Source organism: Gracilinanus agilis, chromosome 4 (genome assembly GCF_016433145.1).
Source record: "Gracilinanus agilis isolate LMUSP501 chromosome 4, AgileGrace, whole genome shotgun sequence".
In the NCBI taxonomy this organism is placed as follows: domain Eukaryota; kingdom Metazoa; phylum Chordata; class Mammalia; order Didelphimorphia; family Didelphidae; genus Gracilinanus; species Gracilinanus agilis.
Window position 1 is genome coordinate 137,599,093 of NC_058133.1, and position 26,464 is coordinate 137,625,556.

Genomic DNA, 26,464 nt, shown 5'->3' on the forward strand with positions numbered 1-26,464 from the left:
TTTACCCAGAAACTGTGTTCCTCACCTTCCTCTTCCTCTCCCCTTCTCCCAGCAATTCTCCCATCCCAATTAAATGCACAGTTTAGGAACTTGGGCTTGAACTGTCCCGATTGGCTGGTGGATGATTGGGAGCAAACTCACCTAACACACTTTATCAAGCCAGCTCCATTGCATGCTTCATATTCAAGACACCAAGAAACAAGGACCTGCCCTGGCAACTTGTCACCCCACTAGTAACATTCCTCTCTCCATCCCCTCTTCCCTCCCCCCCATCCCAGTTGCTGGTGGCATCACATAGACTGCTTAGTCTTGAAGTGAGAAAGAACAGAGTTCAAACTTTGCCTCAGAGATGTACTAGTTGTGTGATTCTGGGCAAGTCATTTAACCTATGTCAACCTCAGTTTCCTAAGCTGTTAAATGGGAATATTGATATTCACCTATATTGCTTGCTGTAAAGAGGCTGGTATATAGTTGGATGTTAACAAATGCTTGTTTCCTTCATTCCATTCCTCTTCATCTACTGCCCAGGAGACATTTAAAAAAAAAAAAAATACCCATGCTATTGGAAGGGGCATGGCAGTCTACTGTCTCCTAGGCTCCCTTCTGGGATCACCATCCCTGTGATTCTGTTGTGGGAGAGCTTGATATTATCTGGTTGGGGAGGGGACCCTCTTAAAGAATTTCCAGGCAGAATTTATTGAGTGAATGGCCAAAAGGCAGGTGCATCCCTGAAGAGAAGAGGTCCAGATTTTTATACCTTAAAGGAACAGACACTATGTGACCCTGAAAGAAAGGTGAGGAGGGGACAAACAGGGAGGATTCCCATATGTGGTGCCCTGGTGTCTGGGGTAGAAACACAGGTATTCATTGTTTGTTTATTTATTTTTAAACCCTTGTCTTCGGTCTTAGAATCAATATTGAGTATTGGTTTTAAGGCAGAAGAGTGATAAGGGTAGGCAATGGGGGTCAAGTGACTTGCCCAGGGTCACATATCTGGGAAGTGTCTGAGACCAGATTTGAACCCATGACCTCCTGACTAGGCCTAGCTCTTAATCCACTGAGCTATCCAACAGCACTCAGTATTCATTATTTAGAGAATGCAATGGTGTTTGAGATGCAAATAGAAGGTATGCCTCCATGTCAAAACTAAGGAAAATACCTGGAAAACCGAAGGAAATGCCTCACTCTCAGGATATTTTGTTTAAGCAATTGTCTCTTTGGTCTCACCTGAGTCACTTTTCTTTGGCCACCAACATTCCTGGGGTCCAGGATCAAGGAATTTCTCACATACTCTTTGACCTGGGATTCCTCTAGAGTAGTGATGGCAAACCTTTTAGAACTTTTTAGGGACCCTTTGCTGGGCCCCACTCCAGCCCCCAGACTGCAGTGTCCCAGTGGTCTGGCTCCCCCCTGGGGTGGGAGGAAGTGGCACTGCATTCAGTCTTCCTGTGGAGCAGCTGAGAGAAGGGGTTGCTGCTGCTTGGTTTGAATCTTCTAGGAAGGTGGGTGGTGGAGGAATCTGGGGGAGGGGGCAGTTCAGAGACTGAGTGCTCTCCACTTGTGTTGGGAGGGGAGGCTGGCTCCCAGCCAGCTTGGGGTTGGGGGGAAGTCTCTTCCTGCAGCCAATGGGACCTGCCCTGCTGCATCCAGCCTCCCTGGGGCATCCAACCCTCCAGACTGGTGATGGGGCCATATGGAATAGGAGGAGAGGAGACCCCTCCCCAATGCTGCCTCCCTGGGACTCCTATTCCCAGACAGGGGAGGGAGAGAGGAAGGAAGGAGAGTGGCCTAAGTGCTGTCTTCTTTCTTCTTCTTCTCCTCCTCCTCTACATATTTTTATACAAACAGGTCCTTTCCCATTTTTTTCCCTCTTTGGGATACATACCTAGTAGTGGTATTGCTGAATCAAAATATATGCAGTCTTTTATATTCTTTTGAACATAATTCCAAATCATCCTCGAGAATGGTTGAATCAATCACAGCTCCACTAGCATTACATTAGTGTCCCACATCCCTTTTAACATTTATTATAATCTGTTACTGTCATATTGGTCAATTGAATAGGTGTAAGGTAGTCCCTCAGAATTGTTTTATTTTGCATTCCTCTAATCAAAAGGGATTTAGAACATTTTTTGTATGATTATTGATAGCTTTGATTTCTTCATCTGAAAACTGCCTATTCATATCCAATGACCATGTTTCAATTGGGGAATGACTTGGATTTTTATAAATTTGACTTAGTTCTTTATATATTTGAGAAAATTGTTATAAAATTTTTCCCAGTTTGTTGCTTCCCTTCTAATCTTAGTTGCACTGGTTTTATTTGTACAAAAAGTTTTGTAATTTCATACAATCAAAATTATTCATTTAACATCTTAAAAAGCTCTCTATTTCTTATTTGCTCATAAAAATCTTCCCTTCTCCATAGATCTGCCAGGTAAACTATTCTATATCCTAATTTACTTATAATATCGCTCTTTGTGTTTAGATCATATACCCATTTTGACCTTCTCTTGGTATGGGGCAGTGATGGCAAACCTATAGCATGTATGCCAAAGATGACAAGGAGAGAGCTCTCTGTGGGCATGTGCACCACTGTCCCCTCCCTCCCAGAGTTCATTACTAGAAAGGCAGAGAGACTTGAGTGGAGCTGCTCTCTTACCCCTCTCCACAGTGTCTGTCCACATTTTTTCATATTAACAGCACCTCTGCCCAGCAGTCCAAAAAGAGTGCTTTCTCCCTCCCCTTTGTGGGGTAAGAGGGGGCACACCTGCCATTAGGTGGGGGTGGGGGTAGGGCATGGCACATGGTCTCTAAAAGGTTCTTTATCACTGTCCTAGGATATGTAAATTGTAGACAAATTCCAGATCTTTAGAGTTCCAGACCAGCAGAGCATTAAAAAGGTGCTGATAACTTTGAGATGATTTAGATTTGTGAAGGAACCAACCCCAAATGGCACAGATCGGAGTGAGTCTTTTTTCCCTCCCCAAACATCATATAAAAATGAGACCTCACATTCCCGCCCTTTCCTCATCCCATACTCTTCCATCTGCCCCAGGTCCGTGCTACTAATGCTCCCCCTAAGTGATACCCTCTGCCTCTCTCCCTTTGCCTTCCCCATGCTACCTCCCTTTCATCATCTCCTTGCCTGTCCTGATGCCACCATGTGCTCCCTACCTTCTGCCCTTTGTCTCTGCCTTCATGGACTTGTTGCCCACATTCCCTCTGCTTTGTGATTGCTGTCCTGCCTCTCACTGCCAGGGTGGCCTCTGTTGTGAGTCCCCAAAGCTGCAAGTGATCCCAGAGGATCATCCACCTAAACCTCCTTTCCCAGAGTTTGCTATTTTCTGTTCAAGACACCAGGATTCTGCCCAGGAACCCAGGACTGCAACCAGTTACCCTTCACTCTTCTGCTCTCAGCATAGACCCCCACCAGCAATAGTTTTTTTCTCTCACCTTAAATTATGATATGATATGAACATATACATGTACAAATATATACATATATACACATACACTTATGCACATACATATAGGCAGATACAGAGTCCAATATGCCATTTACTTATATGGGGTCCCACAATTCTTAGAGCAGTTTTAGACACACAAACATACATACACAGCCACATATATTAATAATATATTGGATAGTTTTCATTGTTCAGTTGTGTCCAATTCTTCATGACCCCACTTGGGGTTTTCTTGGCAAAAATAATGGCGGTATTTGCCATTTCCTTCTCCAGGTTGTTTTAAAAATGAGGAAACTGAGGCAAACAGGGTTAAGTGACTTGGCTACAGTCACATAGTGTGATAATTAGATTAAGTCTACACTGCCCATCTTTAGATTTAATCACCAAAGGTGAGAACACCTCTAATTCTGGGAGGTCCTTAACCCACGTGTGCTAGAGTGGGTGACAAATCAGAATCAACTGACTACCCCTAGGCAATACTATGTGAATCGTCTATTGTGATTGGACATGAAATGTAGGAGGGAGTCACAGGAAGTGACACATAAGTGACCCCTTTAAAAAGAGGGAGTTGAGTGATTGAGAGGTCTTCTGGTTTGTGAAGGGGACCTGAGGGAGCTCTGCTGGTTCATGACTGAGACTGTTCCATGTGATGAGTTTAAAGATTGACTGAATCTTCCTGAACTTCTCTTAAGAAATTTCTTTTAGTAGACTCTGTGAATGAAGTTTGCTCCATTCACCTCTGGAGCTCTAGCCCTCTAACTCTCAGCTGAGAGTTAAGATCTACGTGAATTAATTAGAGGATCATAGTAAATTACCTACTGGGTTGGATTCTTATATCCTTATTTACTCTCTCTCTTCTTAATTGTAAATAAACTTCCATAAAAGTCAATTTTGACTTGAGATTATTCTTAAATTGAGGCTTGATAATAGTTCAATCCTCTAACGACCATCTTTTTAATATATCGAACCCAAAAAATCCCCTTTTCCCCCTTACAATATCTAGTGAGTGTCTAAGACCAGATTTGAACTGTAAATGAGTGAGCCCATGACTTGGCCTTTTAAGTAAATATTATTTCCATTACAATGATATCATTCTAATTTAACTTGTGATATTATGTCAATTTTTAAAAAAATTCTTACCTTTTGTCTTAGACTTGATACTAAGTATCAGTTCCAAGTGAGAAAAGCAATACAGGAAAGGCAATTGGAGTTAAGTGACTTGCCAGGGTCACATAGCTACACAGTGTCTGAACCCAGGACATCCTTCTCTGGGGCTAGTGTTCTATCCACTGAGCCTCCTAGCTGCTCCTAATAGGTGCTATGTTGATCCCCATTTTATAGTTATGGAAACAGAGGTAGAGAGAAGTTAAGTACCTATGATGTGTCTAAAGCTGGATTTAAACTCAGGTCTTCCTGTCTCTCTACCACCTGGTTGGCTCTATTGGCTGTGTTGACTCTTAACCTCCAACAGCCCCAGCAAACCCTCCTCTTCCCTGTCCCAGGCTCCTGCTTGGGTCTCAGGATCATAGATCTGGAGCTAGAAGGAGCCTTACAAGGCAGCTGGTTCATTTGCTTCATTTTACCAATTACAAAAATGAGGCCCAGGAAGGGAGAGTGACTTGTCCACAGTCACAGGGTAAGAGAGGTGCAGATCTGGAAGTAGAAGCTGCTCCCAGCTCAGGATGCCCCTTTGACCTGTTGCTGCCCCACTGCAATGGCCACCTGGTCTCCTGGAGCCCAGCTGAGGCTCTGAGGCCAGTTCTGATCCCCACTGATGGCTACCAGTGAGCTGAGACTTGCAAGAAAGTAAGGATTCAGACAGATGCAGGCAGGGAAGGCTCTCTGGCCAGGGGGTTTGAGCTGAGTGAAGACATGGAAAGGGGAAATGCAGACCTGAGGAACAGCTATTGGACAGGTTTGTCTGGAAGGAAGAAAGCATGAAGAACATGAGAAAGCTGGGAGGGAGCAGATCCTGGAGGCTCCAGAAATTGTGTTTGTAGGAGTCCAGGCTTATTAATTTTGATATTCACTCAAAAAGCTGACTCTTAAGATTGGTTTTTGCAACCTTGAGTTAAATTGAACTTCAACCTTGCCAAATTCCTGGCTCTTCCCAGAGATTACACTCTGGAAAACTGATCAGTTATCTCAGTACCAATAGCAATCAATTAACATATGTATCAAACAAACTTAAATACCTCTTAGACCTTATGGATTCCTGAACTAGGCTTTAGCTACATCTATTGTTTTAGGTTTACTGCAGTTTGTATCTCTGATGATTACCTCATACTGTTAGTGTATCAGACCACTTGTCTAACTATCATTTTCCCTTCCCCCTATACTGTTGTAACCCCAATAAAAATACCAGTATGTCGGTTAAGCTTACTGGCTGTCTTACTACCTGGTTTGGAAATTTTTTTTGTCTTTGGGTCTTTATTCTCACCTAATGCTCTCCTTCCCTTAGACTTTAACTCATAACCCATTTTTCTCTCAGTCCCTGGTTCCCCTTTCTGAGTTTTACCCACTAGGAACTTTTGTGCAGCTGCTGGTCAGCCACAGTGTTCTCATTCTGGAAGCTACAAATCCCTCCTGGAAGCTTTTGAGTTGGGAAGGGAATGGTCAGGGCTGTGCCTTGGGATGATTACTTTGGCAATTCTATGGAGGTTGGACTGGAGAAGGAAGAGAGAACAGAGCAGAGAGATGGATTTGGAGGCTATTAAAATAGTCCAGTCAAGAGGTGGTGAGACTTTGACATAGGGGCTGATGGTGATGTGAATGGAAAGAACAGATTGTATATGTTTCTATAATAACAAGACAATAAAAATAAATGGGCAGCCTACCCAAAGTCTCTCCCACTCCAATTCATCCTCCACTTAGTGATAAAAGTAGTTTTCCCACAGCACAAGCAGGGGTAACCATGTCACTCACCACTCTGAACTCCCCAAACTTTATCACTTTGAATCACATAGAAAATTATCTGGAGTTCTATAGAGAGCCAGCTCTATATATTTTGGGGGGTCCTGAGTGGCATTTAGTGGTATTGGATTGAAAAGACAGAAACTGAGAATAGCCAGCCTAGTGGTTAGCCCATAGCTGTTCCAACCTCTATGGGATTTGGAGTTTATTTTTATACTGGTTTCAAACAAAGAACACAAAGAAAGAGTCACAGCTGTGAAGGAGTTACAAATCATACACAACCCAATAAAGTCTAAAAAGTAGAGAGATGGGTACAAGGGCAAGGACCAAATTCCAACCACCAATTAGTAGGGGTTAATTCTGGAAGCAGAAATATATTTCATGGAGATTTTTACTAATTGAGTCCTGTCTTCCTGATTTACAGAACTGCACCTAGTCAGATAAAGTCTGGACTAGATTGTCTGGCTCCAGTCATATCTAAGTAATATTTTTTAGAGTTCAGGCTTCTTAATTATCAAGGAGAGAAATTGTTAACTCAGTAGCTGCTGGTCTGCTAAGGACTCAAAGCTTTTCAATAAGTCTATAATGTTTTTCCAATAAGAAATAAAAGGGGTCAAAAGAGGGGTCTCAGATTTTTATCTAATCTCTTATTGGCTTCCCACAGAATTAAAAGTCCTTCCTAACCTGCCTGACCAGAGGCTTGATCCTGTATCTTGCAGGAATTCCACCCTGACATTTTCCATGTTGCAAACACACAGATACTCTTTTTCCAATCTTACATTTAACAGGCCATGTTGCTGCTGGCCACCCTTCCCCCCTTACCTACAGTAGCTCTGGCCAAGTGGTTGTTCCTCAAGCTCAGCACTGCATCTCTCAGCTTTGGGCAGTTCCCTGGCTGTTCCCTGGCTCTTTTTTGAGGCATAGAATTTTCAGCTTCCTCACCTGAGCCTCCTGCTTTCCCTGGCTTCCTTGAAGTCCCATCTAAAACCCCACATTCTATGCTATTGTGCTATAAGGAATGATGAACTGCTTGTTTTCTATAACTGGAAAGACCTCCATGAACTGATGTGGAGTGAAATAAGCCAAACCAGGAGAACATTATACACGGTAACTGAAACATTGTGGGATGATCAAGTGTGATTGACTCTGTTACTGAAAGTAACACAATGATCCAGAACTTTGAGGGACTTGTGAGAAAAAATATTCTCCACATCTGGAGAAAGACCTGTGGTAGTAGAAATACAGGTAAAAACATGTGATTTATCACTTGTTTATATGAGTATATTATTTAGAGCTTTGGTTATAAAAGATTATTACAAAAATGAATAATATGGAAATAGGATTTGAATAATTATATATGTATAACTAGTGAAATTTCTTGTCAACTCTGAGAGGGGAGGAAAAAGGGGAGGGAGATAACAAGAATCATGTCACCATGGACAAAAATTAAAAACAATAAAATAAAATAAAACCCCACATTCTAGAAGGAGCCTGGCTGAATCCCTCTTCATTCTAGTGCTTTCCCTCTGGTGAGTGTATCCTCTTTAGCCTGTCCCCAGCTCCCCTCTCCCCATTTATTTAGAGCCTGTAGTTGGTCACCTTGGATTGTGAGGTTCTCATAGGCAGGCACCATCTTTTTCCTTTATTTGTAGAGTTCGCATTTAGGATAGTGCCTGGCACATAGTAGGCACTTAATAAATGTTTGACTCTTATCTACTTTGCAAAATAAAAGTGAGGATGAAATGTGACAATGTAGATAATTTAGATAAAGTGCTTCTTCAGCTTTTAAAATTTGGGTCTTTGTAATTGTGTGAGGAAAAAGAGCACCACCTACCTTCTGGGCACCCACTATGACCTGGCATTCCCTGTCCATAGCCTAAAAAGCCATTGTCAACATAGGCTAGGCATCTGGCATCATCCTCAACTTATCTCCAGTGTCCTGATGTCTGTCATCAGCTTGGAATGCCATAAAGGAGGGTGGAGCCAGGGGAGTCCATCAGTGGTGGATGGAAGCAGGCAGCCTGTTTCTTCTTCTCTGTTGGTGCTAATGGGAGCTGCTACAGGACAAGCAGTCAAATGGAATAGCTAGATTAGGGTAAAACTTTTCTAAGTCATCTACCTCCTCTCTCTTTCATCCTTCTCCCCTATTCCTTTCTGATTAACAAAATAATAAAATTTGTGGCCAGCCTCACAATTTCAATCTTACGTCATTGCTCCCTCCTCAACTTTCCTATCCAATTTCCTCTCACAAGGGGGAGGTAGGGGGCTTAGTAGCAGGGAAAGCTAAAATTGCTCTGACAATTCTTTCAAACCAAACATTAAAAAGCACCTGAAATTGATAGGAATGAAAAACCAAGAGCAAGATGGAAAAAGGGGGCTTTTCTGTGGAAAACAATGTGAAAGGTAAGCAGAGAGAGTTGACTTTCACAGGATAAGGGGGAACGGGAAGCAAAACAACCCACAGAGGAGTGCTGACCCCCCACCCCCACCCTATATTTCTTATCCTGAAATTACTCTCAAAGAAGTTAAACTTTACATTATAGATTATAAAACATACATTCCCTTCTGAGGAGAATTATGCATTCCCCTCTGAAATTACTCTCAAAACAATTTGAATTTTACATTATAGATTATAATTACAGACATTCTCAGTACAAAACATACACTGCCTCCCTTGAGTAGAATTAAAAACACATTCTCAGGGGCAGCTGGGTAGCTCAGTGGAGTGAGAGTCAGGCTTAGAGACAGGAGGTCCTAGGTTCAAACCCGGCCTCAGCCACTTCCCAGCTATGTGACCCTGGGCAAGTCACTTGACCCCCATTGCTCACCCTTACCAATCTTCCACCTATGAGACAATACACCGAAGTACAAGGGTTTAAAACAAAAACAAAAACAAAAAAACACATTCTCCCCTGAAGAGAGTACTCCACATCAGCTAAGGATACATGGCTGAGTTATGGGGTTGTATGAAATCAATTGGGAAAAGAAATTTAAAAAAAGTAAAAATCCAAATAAAAGAGAAAAAATAACTTATGAATGAAACGTAAAATGTAAAAGTCATATGTGTAAAAATGTAAGGAAAAATAAACTTATAACAGGTCCTTGAATCAAGACCCAATTAAAGTGATTTATGTGCAATTACCCATTCAATAGCCAGGACTACAGAAAGTTACCACACTTATAAGAGAAATAAAGGGACCAAATTTTGTGTGAAAAGGGAAGTGTCTTTCCCTGGTTTGAGTTGCCTGCAGTTCTCAGGGATAGGGTGAGCCATAATGATACCCAACTTTTGGTGCTTGATTAGGGATGAAGCTCAGGGAAGTCTAGCCTCTAATATATGTCAGAAGAGCTGCAACCCCGAACCCGAAACACTAGTTTCAAGCTCTTCAGTATTGGCATAGAAGTTCAACAATCCTACCTGGATTGATATGGCCTTTTTTGACCTTATGCTGCTAGGCCCTGCACAGTTGGTTGGTCTCCTTGAACTTGTGCCTTCTTTGCACTGTTTTGTGGCTCTTGTGTTCCCTTTTTCTGGAATCAGACAGAAGCATTAATCACAGTCCCATAATATTTACCAATAATTGGCAGGATACCATAATCTAAGGCTTTGGGGTATGCATTAATATAATAGCAAATATATGTTGATATTAAACTTGTATTACTATTGTTGAAATGAATATCTGGGACAAGATGGATGCCACTTTGAATGACAAGACCAGCAGTTAAGAACCTCGGAATGTCCCCAGGTGCCATGAGCCAAGGGCAAAAATCAGTTGTCCCCAGCCCTATAAATACCTCCAAGAGACAACTGAAGGGAACTCATTCTGGAGCTGAACTTGAACTGTGCAGTTTGGAGCAGAACTTGGCAGGTGGGAGGTGAAGGGTGAGGAGTAGGCCTAAACCTGTAACCTGTTATCCTACTGAGAGAGCTAGAGATCAATCACCATCAATATTAACAGAGCTGAGAGAGTTTACAGAACCTTCATTCAAGATCATCAATAGCCTTCCCTAATCTCTGGCTTGGCTGTGACCAAATCAGGTCAGAGTTAGTGAGAGAGTGAAGAACCTCCAGTTTCTACTAAACCTAGCAATCTCCATAGCCTGATCTTAGCCTAGATCATAAGAAATAGGGTTACTAATTCCTCAATCATTTTCCTTGTTCCTAACCCCACTATTAGATTTAAATATATAGTGTTTTACCATCAAGTACCTTTCCTGAGTGGTGATTATACCAAAGCCCTTGGGAAGAGGAGGTCAATACACAGTCAGATTATTCTGTTATCCAATAGCTAATCAATAGCCCTTATCAATGACTATTCCAAGATCAGGTTGGAACCTAGAGAGGTTAACCATCCACACAACTTCTCAGTGGTTCCCTGCCTGGGCAAACTGTTATAAGGAGATATCTGAGAAGCTGTATACAGCCAAGCTTGTCAGGGGAGGAGAGGCATAGGTTTCTACCAGCAACAACTACACAGAGGCCTATGAGGAGAGAGTGTGCTTTCTCCCTCACCAAATCTAAATAACTCAAGCCTGGGCATATAATCCAACTCCATCCATTTATACCATCAACAATCTATCTTCCTTCTTAATTTTATAACACTATAAAATCAAAAGGGATTAATATTGATTATATGTACTTTAAGTACAAAAATGAGGAAAAGGTGAAAAGAGTCAATTATTCTATTAAAAAAAAACAAAAGGGGGGGCAGCTGGGTAGCTCATTGGATTGAGAGTCAGGCCTAGAGATGGGAGGTCCTAGGTTCAAATCTGGTCTCAGACACTTCCCAGCTTTGTGACCCTGGGCAAGTCACTTGACCCCCATTGCCCACCCTTACCACTCTTCTACCAAGGAGCCAATACACAGAAGTTAAGGGTTTAAAAAAAAAAGGAAAAGCAATAAGAAAATTTTAAATTCAGGGAAAAATACAATGTTTTCAAGTACAAAAATGAGAGAGAAAAAACCTCAAATACTGTATTGCAAGCACACCAATGCAACTATCAACAATTTGGAAATAGGTCTTGATCAATGACACATGTTAAAACCAGTGGAAATACACATCTGCCATGGGGGGGAGGGGGAAGTCAAGAGGTGAAGGGGAAAGTAAGAGCATGAATTATGTAACCATGTTAACTTTTCAAAAAATAAATATTAATAAATGTTTTAAAAAATACTGTATTGCACATAGAAGGGAAAATAATAAAAGAATGTATTAAATTCAAATTTATATATATTAGCATTATTGAAAGATTTTTACCCAAAAATGAGATCCATTTCCTTTTAAGCTTTTTCCATGAACTACTCTGAGTGTAAATGATTTTTATAAAATAGCAGATTCATAATGTAATTCAAATAAAGTACGATAATTTCTCAAAATTTCCAATAACACATTTAAAGACAATAGCAAACAAACCCATTATTATAACCACTTGCTGTGATGTTTAAAAATTGTATACTTGTCACAAATTCAACAGGTATAGCAAATCATCCAACTTTAGCTAAGATCTTTTTTTTTAAAAATCTTAACTTCTGTGTATTGGCTCCTAGGTGGAAGAGTGGTAAGGGTGGGCAATGGGGGTCAAGTGACTTGCCCAGGGTCACACAACTGGGAAGTGTCTGAGACCAGATTTGAACCTAGGACCTCCCATCTCTAGGCCTGACTCTCAATCCACTGAGCTACCCAGCTGCCCCCAGCTAAGATTTTTTTTAACAAAATCTATTACTGCCTCCATGCCAATTGTGGGGCAGAGCCTAAAAAAATCTGATAAAAAAAAAACCTTATGGGTCTAAAATATCACCAGGAATTCTAGATCCTTCTGATGGGAAAGTAAATTAAAATATCAAGCATACAGGAGCTCTTTTGGCTTCCTGTGTAATATATAAAAAGTTTGGGTAGGAAACTTCCATTTGTTTTCTCTACTTTTTAATTTAATTTAAATTTTTTTAAAAACACTTACCTTCTGTCTTGGAGTCAATACGAAGTATTGACTCCAAGGCAGAAGAGTGGTAAGGGCTTGGCAATGGGGTTAAGTGACTTGCCCAGGAAGCTGGGAAGTGTCTGGGGCCAGATTTGAATGTAGGACATCCTGTTTCTAGGCCTGGTTCTCAATCCACTGAGCTACCCAGCTGCCCCCTTCTCTACCTTTTTAAAACAACATTCTTTATAATATATATAAACCTATTATCCATTCAGAAGTTACTATAAAATCCTAAAGTCAATTTTTAAGACCTCTTATAAAATTACAATTTAAATTCTCAAGGCATCATAGTCTTCAAGGTTGTATACAATTATCCAGATAGAATAAAAACTTAAGGCATGGCAATTTCAGTACACATAGGACTTATGGGCTTTTACAACTTAAAAAAATTTGTGGAAGATGTTCATGTTTTACACTTTTACACTTGACATGTTGTTCAGGAAAATCATATAACAGGATAGATATCAATCTAACTTAGTGCTGATAAACTTAAAAAAATTTAAACCTTAAAGAAATCAACAAATACAATAATATAAGCAAATAACAAACAATGCAGTCAAAATCCCTTTTACCAATTCCAATAGAATTGTTCACTATTAGGAAGTTACAATAAAATCACAAACAGAATTTATCTAGGAGCCCAAAACACATCAGCTTAAAATGATTCAGTGTAACAGAAAGATATTGATCAGATTAATATATGAACTTAAAACAAAATTAAATCATAAAATAACAATCAGCAAAATACAATAAGATATAGAGACTTTCAAAAAACCATGGAGTAGTGCTAAGAAAGCACAAGGTCATGGAGACCGACCAACCAATCTCAATGGGATTGATGAGAAAATCTGCACAGTGCCAAGGAGCACAAGGTCAAAAAGATCATACAAATACAAGTAGGATTGAGGTACTCCCACGCCAATACTAAGGACTTGAGCTCAGTGTAAGAATCGAAGTTGCGACACAACATATGTTAAGATGTAGGACTCTTCGAACTACATTGCCAGTCAGGTACCGCAGGTTGGCCATCATCTGGATCACCCATATATTCCTGAGAGTGAAGAGAATGACAGGCACTCCCCTTGCATATAAATCTTGTCCTCTTTTCTCTCTTATAGAATGGCAACTTCCTGTAGTCTTGGCTGCAAATGGGTAAGTGCGGTATTACTGCATTGTGACCTACAGACTAGTAGGATGGAAATTATATTAATTGGACCCTAATACAAGGGCCTGTCATGAATTTATTTTCATTCAGAAATTTTACATACATAGCTTTTGATATTTTGATTCTGATTTTAATGTTTCCTTTTTCTCAAAGTTTCAATTTTCTTTCTATTTGATTTTTTTTTATACTTTTGTTTTCTCTTTTGAATTGATTCATACAACCCTATAACTCAACCATGTATCCTGAGCTGATCTGGGTATTTCTTTTTAAATACCCACGTCAGGGGGGATTGTATTTTTTATAAAATCCAAGATTTAATTGTATTTTTATTAAGTCCAAGATTTAATTTTTTGATTTTGTTTGAAAAAATCCTCAGGGAAAGAAACTTGCTGATTCCTTAATCAGGAGAATGAAGTGTTTGCAGAGATGCCTGAAGAATCTACATTTAATCAAGAGATCCAGAATGAACTTTGGGGTACAATTGATTGAACTGATGGGATTTGTTACATCAAGAGATCCAAAATGAACTTTGGGTACAACTGATTGGACTGATGGGGTTTGAATAGCCTCCAGACTTTTAAAAGTTCCATTCAAGTTATTTAAGTTCCCTTGGCCCAAATGGCCAGCATGCATAGGAAGGGTGAGGGGTCTGGCATCCAAGTGGATCGGGAGATGGGGAGTCCGAATTGGGAGCAACAGGGAAGCCGGTGCCAGGAGCTCCCATGGAGGGGCCAGCAGCCCTCAGTTGAGGGTCAGGAAGATCAGAAATGGCTTTCCCCCCAGGGAGGGACAGGCAGGGCTAGGGGCTGCCTGCATTGGCTGGTTCTGAGGCCAAGGGGAATGTAAGAACTAGCAACCAGGAAGAGGCTGCTGGAAAAATGATGTTCCTCATTCCTGGAAAAGTCCCTCAAAAGAAAATAGCAGGGTGCAGAAAAATAACTTTCTCCTTTCAAAAGAACTGAGCAAAGTGGCCAAAAATAAAACAAAAACAGCAAGAGCATGTATGAAGCTCCAGAGAGGATCCAGAGGTGTCTCAGAGTTCTGCCTGTGGAGGCAGGGTAAAAAATCACCGCAGAAATTGTGTGGCTTATCTGAAAAGGCTTATCTGAAAAATTTAGGATTTGATTTCCCTTCGTGATTGCCATTAATATAAGAAATAAAAAGGGTATAAAAGAATAGAATTTAAAATATCATGGTTTTAAAGGGTTTATTGATAGCCATTTAGGAAAATGAAGCCATGTGCCTGTTAAGAGTTAGTTTAAAGTCGGGCCATTACCTCTGCCCACCAAGCTGCTTCAGCAGAAAAAAAAAGTACCAATCCAGTCCTGAGTCTTTATACTTCTGTTTACGTTATTACACTTCCTGCCCACCTGATTATGCAAGAGGAATAATGGGAAATGTAGTTTCAAAGAGTCCTAAAATGTCCACAGGAAGTTTAGATCAGGGACCTCAAAATTAGTTCAAGGACCCTCAAATTTCCAATATCACAGGATAGCTCTGAAATGCTTTGCAGTATGGTTTTACCAGGTCCACCAATAATGTATCAATGTATCTCTTTTTATCATAGTACCCCCAATATATGCCATCATCCTTATCTGCCAACCCTGCCAATATGATGGGTGTGAGGTAGTATCTCAGGGTTGCTTTAACTTGCATTTCTAAAATTATTAATGATGAGGAACATCTTTTCAACATGACTATTGCTTGCTTGTATTTTTGCTTCTGAGTACTACCTGTTTATGTTCCCTTATGACTTACATATTGGAGAATGACTTATTTTACACAAAGATTTTCCCTAGTTACTTGTTTTCCTTCTAGTTTTAGATGCGTAGTTTTTATTTCTGCAAAAAAGTTTATTTTATATAAAAAAAATTGCCCATTTTTACTTCTATGATCCTCTCTATCCCTCATGTCATGAACTCTTCCTTTAACCATAGTTGTAAAAGTTATTCTCATACTTGCTCCTCTTCTTTGTTTATGATGTGGCCTATAATATCTATATTTGTATACATTTGTAGTTTATCTTTGTATGTAGTATGAAAGGTCTATAACTTCTGACAAACTACTTTCTAGTTTTACCAGAAGACTTTGGTCTTGAAGTAGGGTACTTCATAACATGAGTCCAGACACCCAGAAATTCAATAATTGGAACCATTATTTATTGATTAAAAAAGAAAAGGAAAAAAAATCTACCAGCTGGGACAGGCTTCCCTAGTGGAAGCTGTGCAGACTCACATTGCAAGGCAGCTTAAATAGGTTTACAAGCTACAAGGCTATCCAGGTTATTTGTCAAGAAAAGCCTCATCACAAACATAGGTAGTGATAAGTAGATAATATTCAGATAATTCAGGGGATATTTACTTTTTACATGTACCTAAACATTCATCCCTAGTTAGCTTATATGTTTACCTTGCATTCTATCCTGATTTATTTGTTTGTACTTAAACACTCATCCAGAGTTAGCTATGTCCCTTTGTTGGGTAATGTACAGGAGATGGCAGCATGGAATTCCTGCAAAATACAGGGTCAAGACTCACCCAGAATTCCAGGGGACCCCCTCTGGAGAACTTTGGGTGAGGGGACAGTTGAGAAAGGTTTAACAGTTGCTTACTGGGAATTAAGGGGAGCAGATCGTGCTGCTTGCTGCTCCTGACTTGGGGGTTCACCTGAGGGGCCATTGTGGCAAAAGCCATCGTGGTTTCTGCTCAGGAGTTAGCTGACTAGTAGGATTAGTACTTACCAACATCAATATAACAATTATTTAGTAATATAGAGATTAGAAAAATTCACTATTAACCAAGAGATCAAGTTTGGCCAAGTGCCTGCCACTCCCTCCTGGGGGGGGAGGGGCAGCTTGAACCTGACAGATCAGGGCTTCCCATACTTATCCAAATCCTTATTACCCTTCCTGCCTTGCCTTTACCTTTCCTTCTTCATTTATATAAGCTTTACCTTCAATATCTGTGCCTGGGAATTATTTGTAGATACTCACTGCTCATTCTGGCCATCTAGCTTGAATCCTTTCAGCTGTCTGCTTAAGAAGATCAAATCCATCTCTGTCTACAACATAAAGATAACTAGTTACTACTCAGCCCTCTCTCAGACCTGAGGGGAATATAAGTTAAAGAAAGGGGAACATCATTAGAGTTTAGCCTCAACAGAAACTTGCTTGAAGAACCTCAACCTGTCTCCATTTTTCCAACTGAAACCAACTGCTTGGGGGGAGGGGGTCGAGAGCAAGGAGTGTCTATCCCCTTTCTCACTCAAGCCTGTCAGTGAGTGAGAAGTGTTTTGGAAATTTCTGGCCCTGGCCTAATTATCTGCTTCCCCAAAATATCTGTTATTACCAACATAACAGTTTTCCATAGGGGAATTTGGACTGTGACCCACTGCTTGTCTAGGTTGCTTGGTCTCCTGGAAGGATTAGGACAGTTTCCTAAATAATGCAGGAATGGATTAATTTACTTCAATTCTACTTTATCCTCTAACCTATTTCATTTATTGTCTACTTCAGTCTAATAGTGAGACCTTATCCCAATGGCCAGAGTTTTTGAGTTTATCAAACAATATGCTAATATTTCCTCCTTTGTTAGTCTGTTCCACAGATTGGTCTATTTTTTTAAACCAATATCCCACCACTTTTATGATGACTGCTTATAGTATAGTGTGAGATCTGATACTGATAGGCCTCTATCTATTTTACCAGAAGTCATTCATGCCTTTGATATTCCTGACCTTTTTTGTTCCTCTAGGTCAGAGGAGTCAAACTCAAATTAAAACAAGGCCACTAAACCATTATGTACATAAGGGAATGCAATATTGACTTAGAAAACCTCAGATTAAATCTCTGATTCTATTTTTATTAAATTGGGAGTCTCTCTGCACTACCACTTCTTTGTGTTGTGTTGTTATAAGGGACAAGTCTACTGGACAGAGAGTTTGACAATGTAGTGTGAAAGGTTAAATTTTGGGGGTAGGAGTTTAAACAAAAGTCAGGAGAGCAGTTTCTTAAATGCAAAACACTTAGTTTATTAGTAGGAAAGTATGGATAGGAAATAGAAAGGAGGAAAGTGAGCATAATCTTATGTTTACTGTTATAGGCTGATGAAGAGATGACCCAAGGTCCCCTGATGGTATGAGGACTAGAAGCTGAGTGAGAGTAAGGAACCCTGGGTGAACATTTAAGTTGTATTAGTGAACACCAGGACCCCACAGAAATGTTTGTGACTAGACTAATACACCCAGCTCCAATATAACAGTAACCCAGGAACTGGGTTAGGTCACACAGCTTCCTTGATTGCTTATCCTGGCTTCAAAACTAATGGATAAAGCTAGAGTTGGCTGTGACTTAACTTGAGTTTGAGTGATCCCTCAGGTGCCCATGGATATTATTAATGATCCTTAGGACAATGATGACATCCACCTAAGTAAGTTTTAGAATTTAATAACAACAAACTTAGGGAAAGGGAACAGGGCTAAAGGAAAGAGGTGTAAGAGAAAGCTTGGCTAACACTACTGCTGATCAGGTGTTGTTAATTGAAGGTAATCAGGTTTGAGACTGTCAGCTGGAAAGGTTTGTCCTCTCTGTTGCATAGAAATGATATTACACTTATAATAGCTTATAACTACATCTAAGATCTCCATCCTAACCAAAAATTTCTAAAAACAAACCCTAAATCTATCTACCTTCAAGGGCAGTGTCTTCTGCCAGGCCAATGCCTGGCCTACTCTCCTACTCTAATAATATATCCAATATCTATCTATATATCTACCCAAGTTATCAATAATCAATAAGGCTGTTAAGGCCTTAATTTTGTTTCTCTATCTCCAACTGTCAGTCAGAAAACTGGCAGTCCCAGAGTGAGTAAGTCACACACTCCTCTTCCCAGGGGACCCAGAGACCAAAGACCCTTTCCAGTTGCCTGCAACTTATTAACCACATTCAGCCACACCCTTCTAAATGTCACCAATTGACAATCTGCACAGCAGGGGGTCTCTTACTTAGAAATCATATTGCTCCTTTGCCTTTAAATAGAAAAAGGGAGAAAATAATAAAAACTCTTTAAAAAAAATTTTTTTTTAGAAAAAATTTTTTTCCACAGTTACATGATTCAAATTCATACTCCCCTCTCCCCTTCCCAACCCTTCCTCCCCCAACCAATGTGTATTTCCACTGGTTTCTCCATGTGTCAAAGATCAAGACCTATTTCTATATTATTGATAATTGCACTAGGGTGGTTGTTTAGAGTCTACTTCCCAAATCACATCCACATTAACTCATGTGTTCAAGTAGTTATTTTTCTTCTGTGTTTCCACTCCTGTAGTTCTTCCTCTGAATGTGGATCATTGCATTGCTGCTAGTACAGAAGTCCATTACATTCGATTTTACCACAGTGTATCCATCTCTGTGTACAAAGTACTCATGGTTCTGCTCCTTTCACTCTGCAGAGGTCATTCCAGTTCACATGGAATTCCTCCAGTTCATTATTTCTTTGAGCACAATGTATTCCATCACCAGCAGATACCATAATTTGTTCAGCCATTCCCCAATTGAAGGGCATACCCTTGCTTTCCAGTTTTTTGCCACCACAAAGAGCACAGCTATAAATATTTTTGTGCAAGTCTGTTTATCTATGATCTCTTTGGGGTACAATCCCAGCAATGGTATGGCTGGATCAAAGGGCAGGCATTCTTTTATCGCTCTTTGAGCATAGTTCTAAATTATATTATATTCATAATCTGGGATTAGATGGATGCTACCTTGAATGACAGGGATGGCAGTTGAGAGTTTGGAATGTTCCCAGGTGCCATGAGCCAGGGGCAAATGTCAGTTAGCCCCATCTTATATATAGCCCCTGACAGCTACATTAGAGGAAGTCTCTGGACTCAGAGGCTCAGAACTGGAGATCACAGATCTCCAAATTGAGACTGGTGCAATCCTGTGTGGTTCAGTCTCAGCAGTGGGTGGCTGGGAGGCTGAAAAAGAAGAGGGTAAGAAAAGCCTGAATCTATTTCCTTGCTAGACTATGAGAGCTAGTGAACCATCAACACTATTGGTGAGAGCTGAGAGAATAAAGACCATCAATATTTATCTGCAGCAATAGCCTTCCCTATTCTCTGGCTTGGCTGTGGCCAGGTCTGGCCAGAGATAGAAAGAGGGTAAAGATCTCAAGCCTCCACCAGCTTAATAGTCTCTAGTCCTGATTATTAATTAGTTTAATAGATAATAGAATAATAGGGTTTCCAATCCCCAATCCTTGACCTTGTTATCCTTTCCCTACCTATAGATAAAACAGTGTTCAACAACAAGTACCTTCCTGAGTGGTTTTTCTATCACGGCCCTTAGGAAGGGAGTTCAAATACCAGTCAGATTCTGAACATTATCCAAAGCTGATCAATAGCCCATTACCCCAGGTTGGGCCTGGAGAGGTTAACCATCCATCTAACCTCTCAAGGGTCTTTACTTGGGCAGCTGTTAAAAGAATTACTGACAGTTTATCAACCAAACCTGTCAGGGAGAAAGGGATAATTTACAGCAGTAGCCAGGGTGAGAGGAGTAGGTGTTCCTCCCTACCAACTGCAGCTGAGGAAATAATAGACAGCTACACATCATCACCATCATTATACATATATATCCATTACTACATATTATTTCTTTAACATTTTCCAGTTTTTGCCACCACAAAGAGTGCAGTTATAAATATTTATGTTCATGTCAATAAAAACTCTCTTAACAGTAGGATGGACAATGTCTTTGATCAATGTTGTCTGGTTGCTCCTCTCTGTGATGCTCCCATCCTGTGGTGTTGTCTCCTCTGTTGTGCAGTGATGTGATGACTGTGTCTAGTATTACTGCTTCACTGTCTTGTATGGTTGTAGCTGGTGAGTCTTTACTGGAAAGAAAGTCTTGTATAAATGACCTGTGAAACTCATCATTCAAAAACTGCACACCTACCAAAAAACCATACTGCTTTAAGAGGTCTCAAGTGTGCTTCTAAAGGCACCTTGCATTGCTTCATTTTACAAGAAGTTGTACTTTGGGATCTGATGCTTCAGTCTGCTTTTGGCTCCAGACTAAACTGGAATCTTCATTCCAGCTGCTCCTTCTTTTTCATGGGAGAAGGACTGGGTTCTGCTCTCTTAGCTTAAAGCCCAGGAAACTTTCCCCATAGTACATGTTTTACAAGGCAAGAGAGCCCTCAGACATCAAATCATGATACTAGAGGAGAAAACCTAGAAGGACTTTTCCCAGTGAGAGAATGGATCTGTTTTTCTATCTCTGGCTATGAAAGGCATTTCCTATTCAGAAAACTTCCTGACTGAAGTGCCAATCATTTGGGAACAGAATTGTCTTTGCAACTAGTTACTTGTCTGTTTTCTTACTCCTTTTTAATGGTCCCCAAGAATAAGGTCTTTCTCAGAGGTCTCTGACTAGAATTAGAATTCCTTGCCACTTGCTGCTTAATTTCTGATTCCTCAACTGCACCTCATTACTGTCATTTAGAGGATACCCTTCCAGAAGATTGTGTAGGGCTGTCACTTTTCCATCCCCCAAAATTAAACAAATGAATTAGAGGAGGAAAAGACACTGGAATAAAACAAAGACTAAGAGATAAAACCATGTTCTCCTGCCTACACCTGACTGGCTTCATTCTTATCTTTGATATGTGTGTGTGTGTGTGTGTGTGTGTGTGTGTGTGTGTGTGTGTGTGTGGCTATGAAGGGGCTGTCTTACCTATACAGATTGTCCTCAGTCTGTGTTTCATGATCAGACAGAGAACTATATCTCCACAGCTGTCTGTTGTCCCATGGGTTCGTCTTCACTACTGCTGCCCTCTAGTATAACAAGCAAAAGTTGAAATGACTGAGGAAGCAAAGGTTTGACTTTCTGAGCAAATTGATTTATTATACAGTGCATGCCAATTGTCCAACAAATCAAGACCAGGCCCCTTCCTCAGCTTGGGACTGGACCTCACATAGAGGGGGAGACAGGCTTTTATACAATAAAAACAATCAAAGAGGGCCAATTAATGAAAAGGAAAGACTACACTGTTAGGGAACCTGAACCCTAATTGGAAGAAAGATCAGGAACTTTCCAAATTGGAAGGGGGAGAAGGAACAGGTACAATTCCCAGGAATAGGGATGTCACACTCTACCCAAGTTTGTGCATACAGTCAAAGGAACATGGAAGTGATTACTGATTGATCAGTAGGGGGCCAGTTTTCAGATAAGACATAGAGGTTGCTTGAGAGGTACAGTTCTGAGAAAACTCCTATCACTGTTTCTGGTCAACCTAACCTAGGTGTTTACTTAAAGGACTCTACAGAGCAGGTATAGGTGCTCCAGTTTCCCAGACACGGGGGGTCAAGTTCAAACAATGCAATCAGATTTTCTTCCAAATCAGTAAAGTATTTCTCACAGGACAGAATATGCCCTATGATTATAACTGAATAGAAAGGGAACTGAGTTAACTCCAGATTGGAATTACAAGGTGAAGTCAGTGTGGTTGGATCAATTCCCCCCATTAACCACTGGCTGTCCTCATCTCCTCAATTCCTCCATAAGGAGGAATGCATCTGTTTTTTCCAGACTTGGCTAGAATGGGTTATTTCCTATCCAGAAGGAAATTTCCTGACCTAGGAGCCTCTCAGTTTGAAACAGAGTTGTTCTTTATAACTAATAACTTTAGACTTAAATCTATTTTCTTATTTATATTTACTGGTCACCAAGGTCTTTGTCAGAGGTCTCTCTGACTTAGAATTAGAATTCCTTGGGGTTTGCTGCTTAATTTCTGATTGCTCAACACCTTATTTCTGTCCAGTTAGAGGATACCCTTCCAGAAGACTGTCTAGGCCTCTCAGGTTTAGGGTACCTTCAGTTTTTCAAATTTATGCAAATCAGATAGAGGTGGAAAAGACATAGGAATAAAACTAAGACCAAGAAGCAAGACCACATTCTTCCCCTTGCTTACACTCAAGAAGTCTTGTTCTCCACTTTCCAATTTACATGTGGCTACTATGGGGCTGTCTTTCCTATAGGTGTCCCTCACTTGGTTTTGTTTGGATAGGAAGCTCTCTGGAGAAGGGTGTATTTTTCCTCTGGACTTTTCTCATGACTGGAATTCACTAGTTCATGCAAAGATGAAATGCCCGAGGAAACAATGATGTGATTTCCTGGGCATATTGATTTATTAAGCCATTCATGCCAATTGCTAACAAATTAGGACTAGGCTCCTTCCTCAGGTTAGGGCTGGACCCCACATTCAGGAGGAGACAGGCTTTTATACAGTAAAAGCAAATAATCATAAAAGACCAATTAATTAAAAGAAAACAATACAACATTAGGTAATTTGATTCCTGATTGGAGGAAAGACTAGGGGCTCTCCAAGTTGGGAAGTGGAGTGAATAGGTACAATTCCTTGAATTCAGGGAAAGAGGTGTCCAGTTCCTCCCCAAATGTGTCTGTAAGTAATCAAATGGAAACAAAAACTGATTGACGAGTGTGGGGCCAGGTTTCAGATAAGATACAGAGTCTGCTTGAGATGTTTCAATTATGAGAAAATTCCTTATGTGAATCCTATTAGGATCTGCCTGATTACTGGTTAACATAATTCATGTCTTTGGTTAAGTTTCTTGAAACAGCAGATATAGGGGGCCATGCAGGACTAGATTCAGACTACACAATAAGGATTTCTCCCAAGTTCCATAACTGTTTTCTTACAGAACAGAATTTGGAGTAGGCCCATCACTAAGTAAAAAGGGAGCAAAACCAGCTCCAGAACTGAGTCAAGAGATAGATTCAGTGTGCTTCATTCAATTCCTAACTAACCACTCACTGTTCTAATTCTCTCAATTCCTTCAATTGAGAATGAATTCCTCCTGTGAGAATGCCCAAGGATGAGAAGAGTGGCTGTCCAAGAAAAACTGGCATATCCCTTCCATGAAGTTAGTCTACTGATCAGAATCAGGGCTCAGGGCCCATCTCCTCCTTCCCCTTTCCAAAATATAAAATCAATGTAACTCAAACCCCAAACCCCATTGGCCCAGGAGAGCTATAATCATCCTTGTCTTCGAGTTACCTTGATTTTGACGACGGTAGCAGATTTTCTTATAGCAACCAAGTGAGGTCAACAGAATTAAAAGAGCAATAATGAATAACCAGAAATTCCATGCATTCATGTAGTCTCTGTAGTCTCAAGGCCTAAAACAAAAAAATCAGGATTAGTTAGAATCAGTCTGTCAATAGGCAAAGGGAGGGAGCAATGAGGAAGGGAGTATATGAAGGAAGCAAGGAGGGTCCTAAGGCAGGAAGGTGGAGAGAACAGGAAAGGAGGACTAGCAGAGAAGCCACTTGTAGATTTTGGCATTTGAGTAACTAGGAACCATAAAAATGGGATTGGGAGAGTATGGAAAAAAAAACAAACCAGGAAATAAAGAGAGAAAAGGGCTTAGATGGTTGGAAGTGAGAGAGCAAAGATACAAAGAAGATGATCAGATAAGCTATGAGCAAAATATAACAATAGTGTCTGGAGTGTCTTGTCTTCTAGAGTTCTCACCTACCCAGAATTTGCCAGACTCTTTTAATTCTCCCTCAGTTTCTCCCCAGAAAGCCTTCCTTCTCTCCCAGTGTGCACCAGTCTTCCTCCTCGAGTACACTCCTTCCCTCCTACATCTCTTCTCTCCCTCATCAGGGTGGGGACACACAGAAGACAAGGATGGGACTCCTACCTACCTCATTACTTCAGGGCTCTTCTGTGCAGGGAGAATATCCCCACAGGGAGGGCTAAGGAAGGACTGAGGGACTGACAAGCTCACTGACCTTCACATGTTTCCTCAGGGAAGGGAAGGGAAGTCTGTCATTCAGTCAGTAAGATCAGATGAACCCCAAGTTTTAGGACTAGCTTGTAAATTGGAGACCCCAAAACTTGTACTTGTTTTTTGTTCCTGTGAGAATCTACCCTGAAGGGAATCTCAGGCTAGCAGTTTCAGACTGAATAATGAACCCTAGGGTATAGATAATCCACTTCAGGTGAAGGCTAAACTGAAGCAGAAGCCAAGTGACTCTTTTTGTCTTCAGAAACCTCTCCCAGTATATGAACCCTCCTTCAGAGGATTAAACTGGGGACCTTCAGCTTATGAGACTGATAGGCTGCCTACTGTGCCAAAGAGTCACTCGGCTTCGGCTTGGGCTTCACCTCCACCAGAAGCAGATTGTCTTTTACCTTAGGGTCCATTATTCAGTCTGAAACTGCTAGCCTGAGATTCCCTTCAGGATGGATACTCACAGGAACAAGGAACAAGTACAAGCTTTGGGTTCTCCAGCTTACAAGCTAGTCCTAAAACTTGGGGTTCATCAGATCTTACTAGGTTACAAGTTTGGAGCTTCTAGATTCTATATCGACACAAGTATGTAAAATATTTAAAACATAAATCAAGTTACTTCCATTTGTAAAACGTGTATCTTTCTTAATCAGAGAGGACCAGCTTGGGGGACATAAGTGGGTAGATGGGGGATGAGGCTAGTAGAGCAGGGGACTAGAGTACTTGCTTTTCCAGCAAGAATTTTGGAGCCCCGGAGCCTCTCTACCAGTTCCTCGGGCTGCTGGTACAGCGGCAGCGCTCTGCACCAGGACTGGCATCCCAGCCAAGCCTTCCCCGCTGTCTCCCTCTTCCCTATGAGCTCCTCTCTTTCATTCTTACCCCAACTCTCCCTTAAGTCCCCATTATGGAATCAGCTACCAGGTCTGCTCCAAAATATATTTAATTTAAATAGAGTTAAATATATTCAAATATGCACATAAATAAACATTTTTTAATCAATTTACTTTCATTTGTATAATTGTAAAAATAATTTAAAAAAAAAAAAAAAGGACTCAGGACTTGTATTTGCAAAATCTAAACTAAGAGGAGAGCTCAGCTGGAAGCAAAGAGCTTTTCTCTAAAAGGGGCCAATAGATCCTCCTCCCGCTCTTGGATCCTGGGACCTCCGCTGCGACCTCACCAGGGAGGGCATGAGTGTACCCAGCAGTTTCCCCGCCCGGTCCTCTCCCCAGCCCGGCTTCTCTTCTCCCTCTTCCTTTACAGCCCTTGAAATTCCAAAGCCTCTCCCACCTCCTCCTCCAACTCACAACTGTTGGGGCTTCTGCTGCCAGAAAGGGAGAATGCAGACTTGGCCAGGTGCGTGCTATCACTCACTTGTCAGGCGACTGAGAGCACCACGAAGATCCAAGGCCAGGAGGGATTGCTCTGGAACAAATTTTTAACCAGTGGAATGAGGAATGTTCGAGAATAACCTCAGCTTTTATACTATTTCTGCCCTAAGGTGCTATTTCACCATAGGACCTCAGCCTCCACCCAAGAGCTCCATATTACACTCAGTTAGTCGTCAGACTTGATGGTTGCTATGGTAACTAACTTCCTGGAAGAGCGGCTATATTGACAACCCAGAGGAACAAAAGAATTTGGGGGACCCAGGAGCAGGGAAAGATGATTCACATTACCATTGCTACAAGAAAATGAGTGTGTTCAAACTATACAGACAGGATACAGTCAAACTTGGGAAAGGAATCATAGCTAGAGGCTTGAGTGTGTAAGGGAACCAGCTATTGCTAAATGGATATTAGCTCTAGCCCATTCATAGTCAAAACTCTATTTACCCGAGATGATATCATCCCTATCTCCCTTAGTGGGAGGGGAGATGAGTTACCCAGGCGTGACAATACACCAAGATAAGTTCAGAATGGGTGAAAGACTTAAATATAAAGAAGGAAACTATAAGTAAATTAGGTGAACACAGAATAGTATACTTGTCAGATCTCTGGGAAAGGGAAGATTTTAAAACCAAACAAGAGTTAGAGAAAAATATAAAATGTAAAATAAATAATTTTGATTATATTAAATTAAAAAGGTTTTGTACAAAGAAAAACAATGCAACTAA